The sequence below is a fragment of the Athene noctua genome, chromosome 1, assembly GCF_965140245.1.
Source record: "Athene noctua chromosome 1, bAthNoc1.hap1.1, whole genome shotgun sequence".
NCBI classification, from domain to species: domain Eukaryota; kingdom Metazoa; phylum Chordata; class Aves; order Strigiformes; family Strigidae; genus Athene; species Athene noctua.
Window position 1 is genome coordinate 107,651,205 of NC_134037.1, and position 18,174 is coordinate 107,669,378.

Here is an 18,174-nt window from a genome sequence, read left to right on the forward strand (position 1 = left end):
GCAATTTTGTGTTATAGCAGATGAGCTCACTGCTCCTGAGGAAGACATTAAATCACGTTTGTGTAGAAGGTAGAGGGACCCGCTACACGACTACTGTTTCAAGAAAATATGATGCAGATACAGACCTAGATCCAAGTATGGAAATTAGCTGGTGGGCCCCTCAGGCTTTCTGGCAACCCACACGCTACGGAGGAAGAAGAAACAGCTGCTCCAGCTATCACTGGAAAAGATGACAGTGAAGGGAATTAAGCCTTGCAAAGGGGTCCAGATCCCTGTGAAGGAGCCGCAGAACCTCAGGCCAGTGTCGTCACGGAAAGCTGTGGCGTCACCAAACGTGTCAGTGAGCCAAGTTCCTGATCCAGCATGCAGTGAAGGAAAGGAGAGTGCTGGGGAGTTTGAGAGCGGATGCATGGGGTGTCTCACGTATGTGCATGCACAGACACATACCTGTGCTCTCCCTGTGCCTGGCCTGGCACTCCTCGGTCAAGGCACAAAAATACCAGCCTTTACGCTGAGGCTGGCTGTGACAAATCTGCATTGATACAATAAATAAATGTGACTGAGGTTTACAGTTCAAACAAGCTATGGGGAGCCACCACAAATCAGCTTGTCATGTTGCCACCAGCTTTACAATCAATCTCCCATAAAGGGCTTAGGCTCTGACTCCTTTCTTCAGTTTGCTTATTTTTGCAGGCTAACTGGCTGCAAGGGAGTCACTAAAAGATGACTGGACTCAGACCTTTCTGTTTTAAAAGGAACGAAGCACTCTTACACTTTAGCAGTAGAGCCCACTTGAAAAAAAAAAAAAAAAGGGATCAGGAGAAAAGTAAACAAAAGCCATTCACCTCTGCGCTAATGGTTTGGGTCTAGCCCCGACAGTCAGAAAGGCTTGTTAGAAAATCTTGCTGAAGCGGGGGAAGCTGTGGGCAGCGAGGGCTTGAGCAGTTGTGTTGTACTGTAATAAATGAAGCCCTGGTTTGTACTCCTTGAATGCTGTGCACTTAATCCCTGTCACACGGTTAAAATCAGCTTTTGGATACCCTCACTGTTACCTCTTTCCCTTCTGGCTTCAGCCCCATGTCTTGCCTTCCCCTGAGGATCTTCTCATGGAGGAGCTTCAACCATCCCCCTTGGCAGACTTGGCTCAGAAATGAAGCATCTCCCGCTGGTAGGGTGGGTCCATGTGGCTCCTGGTGGGTGTGAGCACAGGCCCTGGCAATGTTGACCTTAACCTTTTGGCCGGAGTGGTGTGGAACTGGAGGACGTGGTCTCACACCATAGGGAGAAGGAGTCCAAGGGTGCTGAGCTGTGACCTCTCCCTGCGCCTGCCTTGTTTACCCTTCCCATATAGTTGGTGTCAGAGGGGCTCACTTTCTCTGGCTTTGGCTGGCCAAGAGGGCCCTCTGCACTTGGTGGGGACAATAGGGACCCCCCCCTCGAGGGCCTCCTCTGGCATTTTTTTGAGATTTCTACCCTAAATGGTTTGGACCAGGGACTCTCCTTTTGAGTATGGGGACATCTTGCCTAGATGAACAGGACCCTCGTTTTTGGTGGTCAAGGTGAACATAGCTACAACAATTAAAACACGAACTCAGAAATAAGGCACCCAACTAGAGAACTGTGCAGGAACAACACAACCTCTTTTGCTTTTGCCTTTACTGCTGTTCTGAACCGGGCTAATGGTTTCCATGTTTTTTCCACAATGACTACCAAATGTTTTTTCCTGATCAGCATGCGAAATGGCTGTTTCATTTAGCACGTAATCATTAGCTTCACTCTTTGCTACCAGACACGTTATTTTGCCTGTGCCTTCATTGAAAGGCATTTGCCATCTGCTGATTCACTCATAACAGTATTGGTGTTTTAATAACAATAATAATAATAATAATAATACGCTTGGCTCCTTTTTCATGCTTTTCATCAGATCTCAAAGTGTTCAGAAATCCAGATTGGTCTGAATCTTGTTACAAAACTAATTGTTGCCAACTTTATCCCCAAACAATGCAGTCTGAGTTCAGCTATCCAGTTTCAGACTGTTTACCAGAGGCCCCCCACACTTCTTGTATGAAATGCTCCTATCCCAGACCAATCTTTTTGATTCTGTAAAGTGGTTTTCTACCTATCTAATTCTACTCCTGTACTGTTAATAGTCAGTAACTCTCCACCTCAGTCATAACGCTGTTGTGTTGCGTTTTGTCAGGGTTTTTGTATGGGCAAAAAAAACCTGCTGTAATGCACACTCCCAGCTATATGCCAGGGCACATAAGTTACAAAATGTCCCAATCACATATATGTGTTTAGACTCATTTACTACAGATGACTCTAAGGGAATGTAACCACATCTTAGGAGGTAGCTTTCATGCCGACAAGGTCAGAAATGGGTGTGAACAATATTGGCTTTTATATGCTTCCTTTCAAATTTTGCTAAGCCAAATCCCCACTCTTTTTTTTCCTGTGCAATAATGTCTTTTAACATCTGAACAAGTGTCAAGCTCCGCTGAGATAAGTTCTTGATCTCTCACAGCTGAAGCCCTCCAGTCAACTGTTAAATATTTTCACACTTTTCCTTCTCAGAATTCTTTTCTTTTCTTTCTTCTTTTCTTTTCTTTTCTTTTCTTTTCTTTTCTTTTCTTTTCTTTTCTTTTCTTTTCTTTTCTTTTCTTTTCTTTTCTTTTCTTTTCTTTTCTTTTCTTTTCTTTTCTTTTCTTTTCTTTTCTTTTCTTTTCTTTTCTTTCCTTTCCTTTCCTTTCCTTTCCTTTCCTTTCCTTTCCTTTCCTTTCCTTTCCTTTCCTTTCCTTTCCTTTCCTTTCCTTTCCTTTCCTTTCCTTTCCTTTCCTTTCCTTTCCTTTCCTTTCCTTTCCTTTCCTTTCCTTTCCTTTCCTTTCCTTTCCTTTCCTTTCCTTTCCTTTCCTTTCCTTTTCTTCTTTTTTTTTTTTTAAAGTAAATGTCTTAAAGTATTCGCTCTGGAGTCTTTTGGACTGCCAGCTCTTCTACCTCATTTTAGGATTGTCACTGCAGTTCTTCTGTAGCTTGCCTTAGTCTGGAGAGCTCAGGTTAGCAGAGGTAATACTGCATGTATGCTGAACAAAGCAAAAAGTGAAGAGAATGAGAGAAGTGATACAAAGGGATTTTCCAACTCTGTCAATAAATTTACCACAATAATTACTTCCTTCAACATGTTTGTTGCTAATGGACCTGCATATAGAACTACTTGCAACATAATACTTTCAGAGATTAGAGTTCCCTTTTCTGTTTGCAGAGTAACTGTACATGGGGCTGAACATCTGCAATTTCCTTATTTAAAAGTGATTCTTCAGCTAGCTACTGAGCTCATCGCTTGTGGGGCATATACATAGTGTATGGCGTGTGTGCAGGTGCTCACTTGTCTCACATGGTGTAGCTGCCATTCCCTCTGTCATTAATACCTCTGAGAAGGCCTGAAGAACTTAAACTACACTTTAGTGCTCCCACCTCGATACAGAAACATGGAGGGACTCACAGAGATACATATTCTTGTGCGCAACAAAGAGCATATCAAATAAAACTAATGGCACCTGAGATCAAGACCAACAAGAGACGAAGGGGTGTGTTGGGTGCTAGAGGATAACAAAACTTAAGGGGGGACACAGTTTATGTCAGAAATCGATGCAGGGTCACCAAGTATGTGAATACATCAGGCACGGGAAATCTTAGGAGTGGGTGGAAGCAGGAGACTGTGAAGGAGGGAGTGTTAAATACATTTGCCCTGTTTTTACACTCAACTCCAGGCAGCCTCCAGCAGTCCTTCTTAAACACATGACTCTCAGGTCAAGGTTTGGGTCCTCTTAAGAAAGCTCTGAGAAAATTTTCAGGTGTGAATGTTATGGGGTGAATTTTCTTCAAATGTCCACTTGCAGGCCTGCTAATGAAAATTGCCTCTTTTATTGTTATTGTCAGCAAAGTGGTACTTCCAAAAAGAGTGGTGAAGGAGAATAGAGAAGAAGCTGTAGAAAGCAAATGTCACTGAACACACAGAACTTGACTGGAGCAGATGTCTGTAGGATACTTTTCTAAGTGTTTACCCAATGCTCACAGCTTAATTTCACTATTGCAGAAATAGAGAACAGATACTTCCCACAGGAACAGGAAAAGCCTCTGTTACTTACCATGTTGTGAGACCATTAAATAGAGGATTTATGAAACTCCTTCACCCTCCCCATTAGAAAATGAAAGTGCAGGTGATGCAACAACTTACTGTGATTGTCAAGGAAAATGGGACAAGGGATTGCCCCAAGCTGGAAGCTGGTGGCAGGCTCATCCCGCTTATCCTTTTTTTTTTTTTTTTTCTTTTTTTCACTGGAGGATACTTCTGGGGAGGCATTACAGCCCTTGATCAGAGATATGTTGCTTGTTATTGCAGATGGTACTGAGGTGGAGATGAATGCCAGACACATTAGGCTTAACAGGATGAGTTTTAGCAACTTGAACATGTTGATGAAAACAAGAAAGCTAATAAATCAGCCACCAAGGACCATACTGAGAAAGCCACTCTTCAGTTGTTTTGTTTTGTTTTGTTTTGTTTTTTAATGTGGGAAGTTTCTGGGGCACAAACAAATATCTCAGACACACATTTGTTGTTTAAACCCAGACACATTTGCAGTCTGTTTGGAAATTTGATTGACTTTAAACACTTCTTGGTATAAAACCGGGCCAAGAATCAAAGCCAATAGAACAGATTAACCCAGGATGGTCCTGAGAAATGGACACTTCACCTCCCATTCCTAGCTTATGCATGACAAGGACTCCTCTCTTTCACCTCTCTGGCCATCATTTTTTAAAGCTCGAAAGTATGGCAAACTATTAGTCAATGTCACTATTGTACTTATGCAATGCGACATATCATTACATTTTGTGGTGTATTGTGAATTAGCCCAAGGTTCAAACTGGATTGCAATCTTGAGTAGGTTGCAGTGAAGACCAGTAAACTCTAGGAAACAACTCTGAGTGTAGGGACCCTTTCTCAGCCCCCATAAGAACAAATTAATCTGACCACCAACATTAATATTGTTTTTTATGTGTCTTAAGTTATATGCATGCACCTTTGCCAAACACACTTTTTCCTGGGGATTTTTTTTAATATAAAAAGAGAAGAGAGGAGAGGTTGAATCAAGTCCGGTCTAAGACTATGTAGACCTGGCTGGAACTGTGTGAGTTACTTATGTAAAGATAGTTTTGCTTCCTAAGAAAATATGAGGGGGAACTTGAACCATGTATTCCTGTCTTCGCTGCTCCTGCTTCCAAGTTGCTTCTTGCTCCATTACAGTGATTGTCCATTAAGGTGAATGATGTTTTCCTGAACTGCGATTTAAGGAGGTATTTTGGAGGAACGCAATGGCTATTTTAATTTCTGGAGCTATATTTAATAGCTGTTTAATTTACTAAAACATGGGGTTGCAGAAAGCTGACTCAGAAATACTTATATACCAGATAAAAAAAAGTTGGATGACCAGAACAGGGAAAGGAGATGTGAAAAACAAAGCTTTTTCATTCTATTATTTGAAAAGTTTTTCCCTCCACCTTGACATCTTGCATGTCTGACCTACTTGATTCCATAGAAATATCCAGTTTTCCAGTAGTTTCAGATGTTTTTGAAAGGATTTGCATACCTGATCTCTCCTATGAAACTATGGGGACTTAATAATGCCAGTAGCAATAGTGAGTAGAAAATAGAAGGCACTTCCATGATTAAGTCAAACCATTTCCTTTTGCAGCTGAGGAAGATCTGCAGCATGTAAACAGACCAGGTAAACTTTGGTTTCTGCCCTGATCTCATCTAAGAGTGAGGCCTTCTTCTGGCCACAGAAGTCATCTTCTTTCTCCATGGAAACAGGAGGGCTTGGCATGACCCATACATGTTGTGAACTCATAACCCTGACACTACTCTGCATGGGCACACAACAGCCAAGGCCCCCCCAGATATTTTGTTTGAAGTGTTCTCTTAGCATAGGTTGCTTTGCTTACCATGGTGTCTTTGTTTACCAGGGAACCCTGCTTCCCTTCCCTGGGTATATCATTCATTTATGGATCCAAGTCTCCAGTCCTTAAAAGTACACTTCAACTGAATTGATCGTTTCATTTGAAATGATCTGTTTAGAGTACCTGCAGGCTGGTAATACCACTGTGTACACTGAATGAGATTTGATGCCACAGATAAATGGATCTGGGGTCTCACATAAATATCTGTCACTCGTTTGTCACAGCTGAAATTGATACTGTGGAATAAATGGGTCTATTAACTTTCCATGTCTATTGGTATGCAATTCAGGTCTGGGCCATCCTGGGGGGAAATGAACTGATTTTTCTTCTTGATTTTTCCCATTTGTTCACTTTTTGAATTTGTGGGTTCCTGTGCATGTAAACACTAAACCCATTGATTTTAAACTGGGCTACTTTGAACTTGCTGGTAGAGGAACCAGATTTGTATGTTTGTGATTTGTACTGTGCTGGCTGATTGTATCTGCTGACCAGAAGCGATGCAATGGGCTTGGTATAAGTGCCATCGACACAACTTGCACAATGCAATGGTTTGCAAATGCTCAGCAGGTCAAGGGGCACTTAAGGCAATTTGTAAATTGTTGTAAATAGCTAATGCAGAGAAGATTTCCGCCTCATGCACACAACCCATTCACAAATGCAAAACAACAAACTGTGACATGTGGACAAATTATTGGGGGGAAATTACTTGCTCTGCTCTAAGACCCTGCTTTCTCTAAGGAAATTCTTACCAGTGTAGTTCCACTGAAATAGTTATCATTTCCTTTCTGGTGCAAAGCCCCACATGGATTTTTTTCAGTCTCTTAAAGCACTGTTTGCACTGGGGCAACTTATTACGTGTTATCTCACCAGAGTCACTCTTCCACTGGAGAGCCTCAGGGATTAATACATGCAAAGGTCTACATGAACACACATGTATAAATTGCATAGATGAGCAGACATCACATACTGTTTTTCCGCTGAATTAAGTGAACACTGTCCCCAAATTATAATAAAGGCATCTCAGATTAGGGTCTTAAACTAGACAGTTTTCCTTTAATTTGGACTTCGTGGTATTTTCAACAAGAAGTATTATCCTAGTTTTCAAAGGTCAAATAAATCAGCTTTAAGCTCATGAAAAACTAAACACACCGATGCATGCGTAACTTTTCTGAGTTTATGAGATATTCTGGCAATGGGAATACAAAGAACCACCATAAACCCTGCTGCACACAAGCACCTAATTCCTGGGGTGTAGTGTGTACGTGGGGGGTTCCTCTACCATCCAGTGAAATTTCCCCTGAAACTATTATTAGGAAATATTAAATCAAGCAGAAGTATAAACCCCAGTAAGAGCATGCTTTTACACAAGAGCTTTTTCCACTGGCTTGTTCACTGCATTTCAGGAAATGGTAGAAGATAGATCAGGAGACATCTTCAGCCATGCTGGATGGTGCCATTTTGACACTATATAAACAAAATGCGTAGTTAGAGATGAAAAATAGCTCGAGAGGATTACAGCCTGTGTTTTACAACCAATCCTTTAGAGCTTTTCTATTATCATTATTTTAATGACATTAAAAGTATGTCGGAAATCTCTTTTGGCACGTTCATATTTATATATACATGTATTTGAGTATGTACGTATATATATACACACACATATTTATATGCAAAAGCACTCCATTGCAAATACATGTCATTCTATAAATGACTAGACTGTGCAAGGGTATAAATGTCTTTTAAAGACATTTTCAGAAAAAGTGCTTAAATTATAGGCTCTCATTTCTGAGTCCTGGCTGTAATGAGATCTGGCTGGATGTCAACAGAGATGCCTTTAAAACAGTGACTACAAGATCACTTCATGAAGCAACATGACCTAACTTTACAAATAAGGGCTGCTAATGAAGAGAAATGGGGTTAGACTGCAGCTGATACATCAGCCCCTTCTTGCTGTGACAGCCCTTGAGCATGGCTTGGGTGGGATTATTTTTAGTGGTGGAGTACCAGGAGGACATGGGGCTCTGCTCTGGTGGGGCTTGGCTCTGTACAGCCCCAGGATTGGCACTACCTTTTTTATTGTAGTCCTCCAATTCTCTTAATGCCAAAGATGGGAGTGTGTGTGTGATCTTGTATAAGATGGGTGGGTGTTTTGGGAAGAGCTTCGGTTGTTCAGTGAAATGGATTTCCTCTGGAGACATGCCTTTTGGTGGGAGTCAATCCATTGACCTCGGAGAGGTATTAAGTGCCATATGAATATAAATATACACACAACATAAGCAGACGCCTGAAGATGTATCAGGCCCTGTGGACTGCTATCAGTGTTTGACTCAAGGCTGAGAGCAGACAGCAGCTGTCCCCAGGGGTGCTAGCCTGGGAGTAGCTGTACTCATCACCGCCTCTACCAACCCCAGGTTTGCATCATGGTGGCACTGCCTTGGTTGCAATGTCCGTGCTGGTTCAGCAAGCTCCTGGGAGCAGTCAGAGCAAGGGAGGAGGCACTGCTCCCACCTGGACCTTGGGAGGACCTGCTGCTGTGGGGTGGGAGTGCTGGGTCCTGGGCATCCCTTGCTCACTGCTCTGGGCAGCAGGCAGAAGGGTGCATGCATCTCTGGTGGGGCGTAGGTGGCTTCATGCCAGCGTCTTCCCAAATTCCTGACTCTTACTGCTGTTTCCAGTGACATCAGAAGGAAAAGCTAGCGAGTGCTAATGCCAACTGGGACCAAAAGCCACAGTTAAAAATGAGGGAAGCCTGCATGTAGCTATGGAGGGTGTGTGCGGGTGTGTGTGTGGAAATGGATGTCTTTATGTCTGATTTAATTTTCTCATTTGTAAATCCTCTGAAGATAAATATAGGGAGATTTCAATTCAGTTAACAGCAGTATTTTGGTAAAACGCCCCCAGAAATCAGGAGAGGCTGATGTTATTTTAAATGGTCCCTGTCTCCATTTATACTAAGCAAGCAGAGCCTGGGGTTTGTCCAAAACAGAGCAGAGAGACCACCGAGTAGTCTCATCAGCAGAGCACTAATTGTGGCCATTTATTATAGTCACTTATCTGATAGTAGCTTCTTTATCTGTGATAGTTTTACAGGGATAAAATCCACCAGGCATTCACACCAGTATATAAACATGTTACCTTGTGGCAGAGTGTCTGTTACTTACTGTCAACACTTGCCAGCAAAAAAATGCCTATCTCGAGCTTATATGAAGTAATGATGAGTTTAATATGCTTCAGTGAAAGCCACAGAATAAACAAGGCATCACAGTGTTTGCCTTGTCTGGCCTCTTAAACAAATAAAGGTGACTGAGAAGTACAAACAACACCAGGTCGGGGCTTATCCGGGCGGTGGCGGCAGCGCCGCTAATGCAAACTCCCCTGGCAGGCGAGGGCTGTGTGCGTGCTAATTATTACAGTAAATATTGGGGGAGTCCTTTATAAGGGAAGTCTCTTCCTTGAGCCTAGCCAAAATATTGTAGTATGAGGCTCTAATGCCACGGCCATTTCAGAACTAGCCCTGGTAGACCAAGGTGGAGGGGGAGGGGAGGTGGATGGGGACCCAGCACGCAGTCTCAGGTCCACTGGTCCAACCTGGCCCCGGTGACTCAGACCAAGCAGCGTTTTCATGTGCAGCTGTCCTGCTCAGCCCACCTTCTCCCTGCAAGCCCAGTGGATAAATGGGGAAGACCCAGGCTGGTGGTGTAAATGCCACGTAATGAGAGGGAGGAAGGATTATCCAACTACACTCAGTAGTTTCAGATCAAGGGAGGAAAATCACACTAACAACTGCTTGCAAGTGAAAAAAATTTAAATTATTTATTGTTTTATTGCTGTATTTGGATCAGCTGGAACAAACTCACTTTGCATGTGACCACGATCAGTATGACTGACAAAATTTGATAGACTGATGGGCAAAAACTGAAGACCAACACTTCAATCTGTGAGTAGAGTCTTTGTTAAGGAATCATCCCTATTAAGGGAGGCACTTAAGATCATCCATCCCCTGGCTGACAATAAATAAGCTAGCACTTGCTTGGCCACGGTGTTGATCTTATGATAAGTGATGGAAATACATCCCATTTGTTATAATGAAATATCGGGGACAAGTGGAGTTAGCTACCTAAGACAGCTGTGTTTAATGTCAAACACTGCATGAAATCACCAGAGAAGGGCAATTCAGTTACAGATTGAATGTTTTGTAGAGGATCTTAATTCAGTAATTGATCACAGCCCGTGAGAGTGGATCCACGTAGACATAAATATACCTTACACAGAAACTGCAAAAAACTCTTGTAGTCGGCAAAGGTGTTTGACAAATATTGATGTCATTCCTCGACTTCACAGGAGGGGTACTGATGTTCAGCTTTGCAGAGTCAGCTCACCATGGTGTCCATGTAAAAGACGACGTGTAGAGTATATTTGCTTGCGACATGTGAATTTTTCACGCAGAACTGCCCTTCCTGTAACTCTGGCCATCAGGATGGGAGCTTCCTGCTTTGGTTTAGCTGGAAAATGTGAGGCAATTGCAGCTTCATCATCTCTTGCAGTGAACAACAGACTGACTTGAAAGCTTTTTTGTCTGCTTTCAGCATACTTATTTCCAGTGCTGCAAAGAAACAGCTGGATTGCTGGGTGACAGCATGGCTTTCATTTGCAGCTAGAAGATCATGTAATCTGGAAACTGTTTGAAGGGATAATTTCATTTTGAATTACTTCAGCACTGTAAACAAAATGACCCAGGACCAGATGAAACTCACTGGCAGTGCAGTCCACCTGTTGGTTCAATCCTTCTAAAAATAGCCGAATGCTTGGCAGATGTGGGAGAGCTCTCATGGCTGCGGAGGTGACGGCAAGGCTGTGTCAGCAGGAGGGATGGCATGGCTTGGGGAGGGTTATCCAGCCCCCCTCTTAGTACCAATTACATGCCCGTATTGTTGCACAGCTTGTTATAATCGAGACTGATCATCGTTTTGTGCAGTTGCTGTTGTCCAGGGACTTGTTTTACCCCAACATTTGTCACTATCAGCCAGCCGTCCCAGTGATTCATGGATATGTATTTTATTTTGCAGCTGGGGTGAGCCAGGAGCATGTACCCCATCAGGTACCTGAGCTCCCAAGCATGGCATTTTCTCACCCAGCAGTGCAGCCGCACCGCCGGTTCTGGGGCATAATTCATCCTCCCATGCAGGGACATGGGCCAGGTCCAAGTCTGCGTGCTGAGTGGCACGGTCACCATCGAGCAGAGATCCCTGTACGAGGAGGGCAGGCGGCAAGAAGATGGAGGGTCAGATTTCCAGCTGCAGTCGAGGGAGCTGTGTATCACACAAAAATGTGGTCCAGTTTTTCTAGCCGGTAGCTCAGTAGATCCAGCCCCGGATATGAAAGTCAATCTAATCTCTTTGCACAGGCAATCAAAACTCAGTGGTTAAAACTAATTACCAGTACTGTTGATGGTGCGTGAACCAGGGGAGAGCTGGCTACTTTTCCCAGGGTTGTATAGTTCCTACGCTGCTAGCAGAGTAGAAAATACAAAAAAAACCCCGTATTATTTTTGTCAGTAAATGAAACATATCTGACTCAAATTTCCTGTAGAAGACAGCAGATCCATTGATTAAAAGTGTGTCATTTTTATAGTCACTTCTCCGAGCACAACCACATTTAAGAAAACCACAAACCTGAATGGCAATATGATTTTACATTTAAAAAAGAGATTTAGCATGTTACAGTACATTTTCCCTGGGCTGCAGGGGAACTGTTTCTTGCTTAGCTGTGAGTTCATAAATTATCAGGTCGAGTTCATGCACTATCGTGTTTCAGGACAGAGCTGTTTTACAAATAATGCTATGTGGTGGTTCTCTTTCATTGGGAAAACCTTCAAATATGAGAGATTGATATTGCAGGGAAACAACATGGAGGGGTGGGCAACTGATTCTGATAGAGTTAAAAATCTGTTACCACTTCAGCGGCTGTTGCTTAATCTCCTGTTTTCAGAGTTGATAACATGATCATAAAGTTCACTCCTGGCTGAACGCTGGCACAGGAGTTTCTCAATCCAGAAGTGAATTCCAGATATGAACATTAGTACTACTATTAATAAAACTGCCTTCTTTCCAATGACAGAAGTGCAAATAAATGCAAAATTTGATTTGTGATAAAAGCTGCTGGTGTCCAGCCAATATCTGGCTTTGTAAAATCAACTTTGCAAAGACAGAAATATAAAATATGAATCATGAGGGTAGAGAAATATGCCTCTTGCACTCAAACTTTTACAACTCTTACTAATAAGAGGTTTTGAAGCAAAACCAGGGACTACTTTTAACTTTTTATAGCTCCGTGATCAGCAGTGCCACTGCAAGCAGACAGCAAGGAGATGTGAAGATCTGACATGTAACCTTTTGTCATCAGTGGAATTTGCACATAGCCTGGCTCCAGCACCTGCCTTGCAAAGAGCTGGCCTGTAACTACGCTTGCTGTAGCAATGGCAGTGAGCTGGGATGAGCTGTTTTGAAGGGAGTAGGGCTTTTTCCTTCAGAAAGGGCCATTCTCAGGACCACAAGAACTGAAATTCCTTCTCTGTGCAACCCTCAAGAACCATGAGGAAGCTTCTTTTTATTAGGTCCAGGAAGTTGTCATCTCTGCTGATTAGGTAGGAGATTGTTATTTAGAAGATTCGATTTGTAATCCCAGCTTTGTAAAAAACTGGTTTTAGTAAATCTCTCTGTATTCTGCGTTTCAGCTCCTGATGTGAAAAAGTAGGTGTTGTGACTTTTGTTAAGCAATTTGTGAATCTCAGAGGGGAGAAAAAATTCACCTAAGTACAACGTAAACAGCTGCATCTGAACAGCTTTGAGACCTGGGTTAGTGATTACAGTGTCTCTCTCAGTACTCCTTCACTTTTAAGGTCTGACACTGCAGCTGTGACAGTGCTACAGGGATTTCACAGTTATGTCAGATACTGTTTGCACTGAATTGTTTGAAAATACTTAATGAAGACTAAGTAAAGCTGTCACCAGGTCTTAGTGTGGGAAAGGGGATGGTATTAATAAATATCATCATCTAATTACTTTTTTTCTCCAGATATGTAGCTTAATTATAACACAATTTTAAAGCTTTTTAATAATTGCATAATTTCATTTTATAACAACAACATTTCCTAAGTTATTTCTTGAATTCTTAAGGTAAAACCTCTCTTTGGGCAGGTAGCTGTCAGTATCTATTACCACCTGATAGTCTTGCTCCCCTTCTCTCCCCACATCATCAGCCGGAACTTACAAAACCAGCTTCCTTAGGAGTATTTCAATGCTTTCACTGCCTGCCAAAATCAGGAAGTATAAAACACACAGACAACCTTTTTTAAAATTATTTTTTATTTTTTTACAGAAAGATATCTGAGGAAATTGTGAACCAGTTCTTGTTGTCTCTTTCTCTACAGTCATGATAACTTTTATGTCTGTGAACAGTCTGAATTAGAGCATAATCATATGTGATGGGATGCAGGTGATCACGTATAAACTTTTGGGACCACAAGGAGGTGAAGCCCACTGCACGGGAAAACTGATTCTGGACCGTGCTAGTCTCACATTGGACCAGTGTGATGTTGGGGGGACCCAAATTCAGGTAAAATAATTAATGCTGGGAAGAGTCAGGCCTGTTGCTTGAAGGTCATTGTAATGTTTAGGCACAGAAGGATGGTTTACAGATTTTTCATCCTGAATTCCACCCCAAAAATTTGCTTAATCCCCTTTTTAATACTTGTGTGAGTGCCAGAAATGTCTTTTATTTGCTTCAGCAACAGCAGCCGGTTAGTTAGATAGTATCAGCTACTTCTTCATTCAGTTGTCTTTTGCATGCTGATAAACACCACATAAGACAGGAGAGAGAAACCTTAAGCCACAAGCTTATCCTGTGTATAATAGGATGCACCTTGAAACAATTTTGATGTCTCCATTGAAATCAGCTTAGGTTAAGCCTACATAAATAGTGTCAAAGGGGAACACACCCAGAACGCTCTGGGAGATCATGATAAACACTCCTGATGTTTTGCAGCTGTGCTCATCATCTGTGCATTTCACAATAAAATTTTACAAAGCATCCAGACACCCAGCTGGTTGTATTCACTGTGAGATGGCTTTCTCCACGATGGCATTTTGTTCTGTGGCTGTTGCCCTGCATTATTCCCTCCCCCACCTTCAGTTCCCTTCACTTATTTCTTACTAGATACAGCAAATCACAGCAATTTTTTTGATGCATTAGGCTTCAGGACTGGTTCATATTTGTTTTAAAGTGAAAAAAAGTACCAAACTTTCCTGAATAGAAAGGTCCAGTTCATGGTATCAAGGAACATGCGATTTCCAAGTATTTTTGAATTAGTATTTGCCTATGACTGTGACTGTAATTTCCCTCTGAAGTGACTAAGCCTTGATTCTGAAACTTCTATATATATGGCAAAGTCTAAGCATGCGAGCGATTGTGCTGCTTCTCCTGCCTCTCTGCCCTGAGACCTCCGATAACCAAAAGCTGAGCACAGCTATCTGCAGGGCTGGAGTCCCCTTTTGCAAAAAAAGAATAAAGAAAGCCCAACTAAAGGGACTCACACCTGAGTCTCCTCTCACTGACAGTATATCACTGGCCTAATTCCCTTGATGAAAGTGGAATTCCTTCTGATTTACACCAAGAGCATTAACGAGAGAGGGCTCAGGTCTTAAGTGCCAGGGTTTAACCGTATTTCTTCTGTCTTCATTCCTTCCTCGACGATTCCCAGGAAATCTCACTTTGGGGAGATAAGTGCCTACAAGAATGTTGAAATTAATTTCAGAGCAGCCTGAAATGGCTGCGCAGACAACCAGCCAGAGGAAATGCCCCAACCGAGGGATTTATTGCACTATCACTCCTCTTCGCCAAGCTGCAACGTCTTAATCTTTCATGATGACATTATTATGAATCAACCAAGGCAGAGACAGCCCTAAGAGATGGACAGCCCAGCTCTTTGCGGCTCTCCTTAAGACCCGATAATCCTTGATGTGACTTAAGTGGGGCTAACGGAAATGTCCTGCAGGTCACCCTGGTCCAGCAAGACATGGTGTGTGCCTCCTGACCTACAAACCAAGCCAGTGTCCCATCACTTCAGGGTATTATGGTCTCCATTTTGGGGGTTACCAATTCATGGCTCTACCAGTGGCTTTTTCCGGTCTTGAACTGGGGAGACATCAGGTGCTGGAACACAGAGAGCAGATACCCAGCATCCAGGACATGAAATAACCACAAAAAAGGGAAAGGTTTCTAGTTTACAATCCTACCAGTGACTGAGGAGAGAAAGCAGGAGAAATGGGTCTTTTGTTCCTGCACTGGACACGGTCCCATCTTCTACAGTATCTTCAGTTTCCTTGTGTTTCAAGGGAAAGAAATAATCCTTGCTAACTGATAATATTAAACACCCTAAATGGCCTGTTTCTTGACAAACCATTTATTGCACCTTTGCCTTTTAGAAACAGAATAAACCATGTAATGACCCTCTCTCCCAACTTCCAGGATTACTATAGTTTTCTCCAATTTCATCCAAATTACTTCGCTTGCAGGCTATATCTGGGTTGGTCTGGAGAGTCCCATCTTCTCCTGAGGTTAGATGTCAGCGTTGAGTCTGAGACACATTTCAGACAGTTTGCGTCATTGTGTAAACAGTGATAACAATATTTAATGATGATAAATCTGAATTTCACCACAAAACTATAAAACAACCGAGAGAATGAATTATGCAATTTACAGCTAGCAAAAAGGCAGCCAAAGGGAAAGCAAAGGATATGTGCAGCAGAGAGACAAATTTAGTGGTCTGAGACTGTAGTGTCATTTGTTTTTGTGTTTAGTAGCACTTAGCAGTCATGGTGCATAAATAATCTTTATTGCAGTGGAACCGAGGAACGCTGCTGGTGACTACTTGTCACTACACAGGACAGATGCTTCATGTAGCACAGCAAGGTGTATCTCAGGTCTGGAGGGTTCATCTCAGGCTCCTTGGCCCTCCAGTGCTCAAGGGCTGATCCTGGGTGACACTGTGCTTCTACCCACCCCTGAGACGTGTGAAAACACTGGCTCTCATTGAAGACACTTTCTGTTCCAGCTTTAATGAAATTCTGCTGTTCTCGCTAAATTATTACCCAAATGATTTTAAGTATACAGTTTTACAGACTGAACAATGGCAAGAAAGAAAATAAAAGGAACAATAAAAGAAAATTGCATAGAGGGGAGCTACAGAAACTCAAGCATTTCTATCTTATTTTTGGTACATTTGTTTATTTTTAATATAGGAAGACCAAAAAGAGGAAGAAAAATAGGGAACAGCATCTGTAAACTATATTCCTTCCCTTTTTCTTCCTCCAATGCCATCCTATTATTTTTTAAATTTCTTTTTGTTATAACACTATCAAAATACTTTTAGAAATGTACTTTTTTTCATACATCCCTTCATTTTTCCAGTGAAATCCCTGAGACAGAAAAAGTCAATAATCTCTGAAAGTTCCTCAAAATCACATCTTGACAACTGCAAAAGAAGCTTTGTTTTTGAAAACTGAATATGATTTGGTTTTCTACCTTGAAGAAAAAAGAAGAGAAAGCTCAAATACAATGGTGGCTTTACAGAATAAAAAGTTAATATCAGCATCAGTGGCCATTTTATTATTGTGATTCTATGTTGATATAATATGGGTGATATTGCATATTATAAAAAAGTGACGTGTACAGGAATTCACACACAGAATCGCACACAGAATTCAGCACCTTGGCCTGCTATAATCGTGGATAACAAAAGGGAGAGAGGTCAGCTTTGTACCCCTTTTCTTCTCCCCATTCTTCATGGGACTGGGATGCCCCATGGGGACATCTGGGACCAAGCCTGGTTGTTCACCCGCTGAGGGCAGCATGACTATGATGGTGGGATGAGGAGGGCTCCTTCATGGTCCAGGGTGGACGGGTGCTTTGGAGGATGAATTTTTAGGACAGGTCCTTCTTTTCTCCCCAAATCCCCTGCTTGGGACAGAGGCGCTTCTGTATAAAACCTGGCACAGCTGCTTGCCTCCTGCCTGTAAATACAGGGATAGTTTTCAAATAATACTTACCTACCTCTGGGAGTGCTGTCGAAACCAGTAGCCTCTGTCCTTAAGTCCGCTGTGAACTACTCTAAGTAGAAAGTGTCTGAGCTTCCTCCAGCCCACAGTGAAAAAAAAAAAATCAATATACAAGAGTGAGGAAATGCCAAATTGCTCAAGCTCTCCATTCTTCTGGCTTCTAAGAGGATACTGTAAATTACAGGGTAAACAACTTTTGAAATTACATTGAAAAAGTGATGTGTCACTTGCCAGTGTCCCTTTAACTATGAAAAATAACAGCAACATAGGAAAAAATGTAAATTTACCATCAGGCAGATCTTCCCCCACAGCATAATGCAGAATTTGATGAATAGAATGAATGAAACAACAGAGGATCCAAGCATTACACAACGGCTATAATTGTCCTAACCAGCTGTAGTCATCTGCTGCTTCCAAAAAAAGTTCAGAGCATTTTGACAGTGTCGCCTGTGCGGATTGGAAGGCTGCAGCAAAAATGTATTTCCATTTATTATTCAAAAAAAAGAGAATCTATTCCTCAGTGTCAGATTTTGCTTGGAAGGTGCCAAGACAGCGGAGAGTGAAGAACAGGATTACTTACAAAGCCGGGGGAAAGAAAAAGAAAAAGCAAAAAGCAAAAAGCAGTATCTCTTCCGGGGAAAGAAGATTTTAGATGAGAATATGCTGTTGGATCCAATTACACCAGTGACCAGCATAATCCCACGCCTTTTCCTGAAAGTGATGGTATCATTGTACCCATCCAGGTCCCAGGAATACCCAAACTGGAGGCTTTTTGTCCCAGGGAAAGGTGTTTTTTTTCGACACAAAGCCTGATACCGGACTGCTATTTTGAAAGTGTTACGGTGTGGCTGACTTGGCTGCTTGAGGCAAGGCTTGGGAATTAGGCATCACAAAGCCCAGCTTTTAGGCATCTGTAGACAACATGTGGTGAAATCTGGGGCCGTGCAGCAGCTGGGCCACCTAACTCAGCTAATGGATAAGGTCGAGGAGAGGGATGGCAGTCCCAGCTCTGCCCTCTCCAGACCAACACTGCTCTACTGTGGGA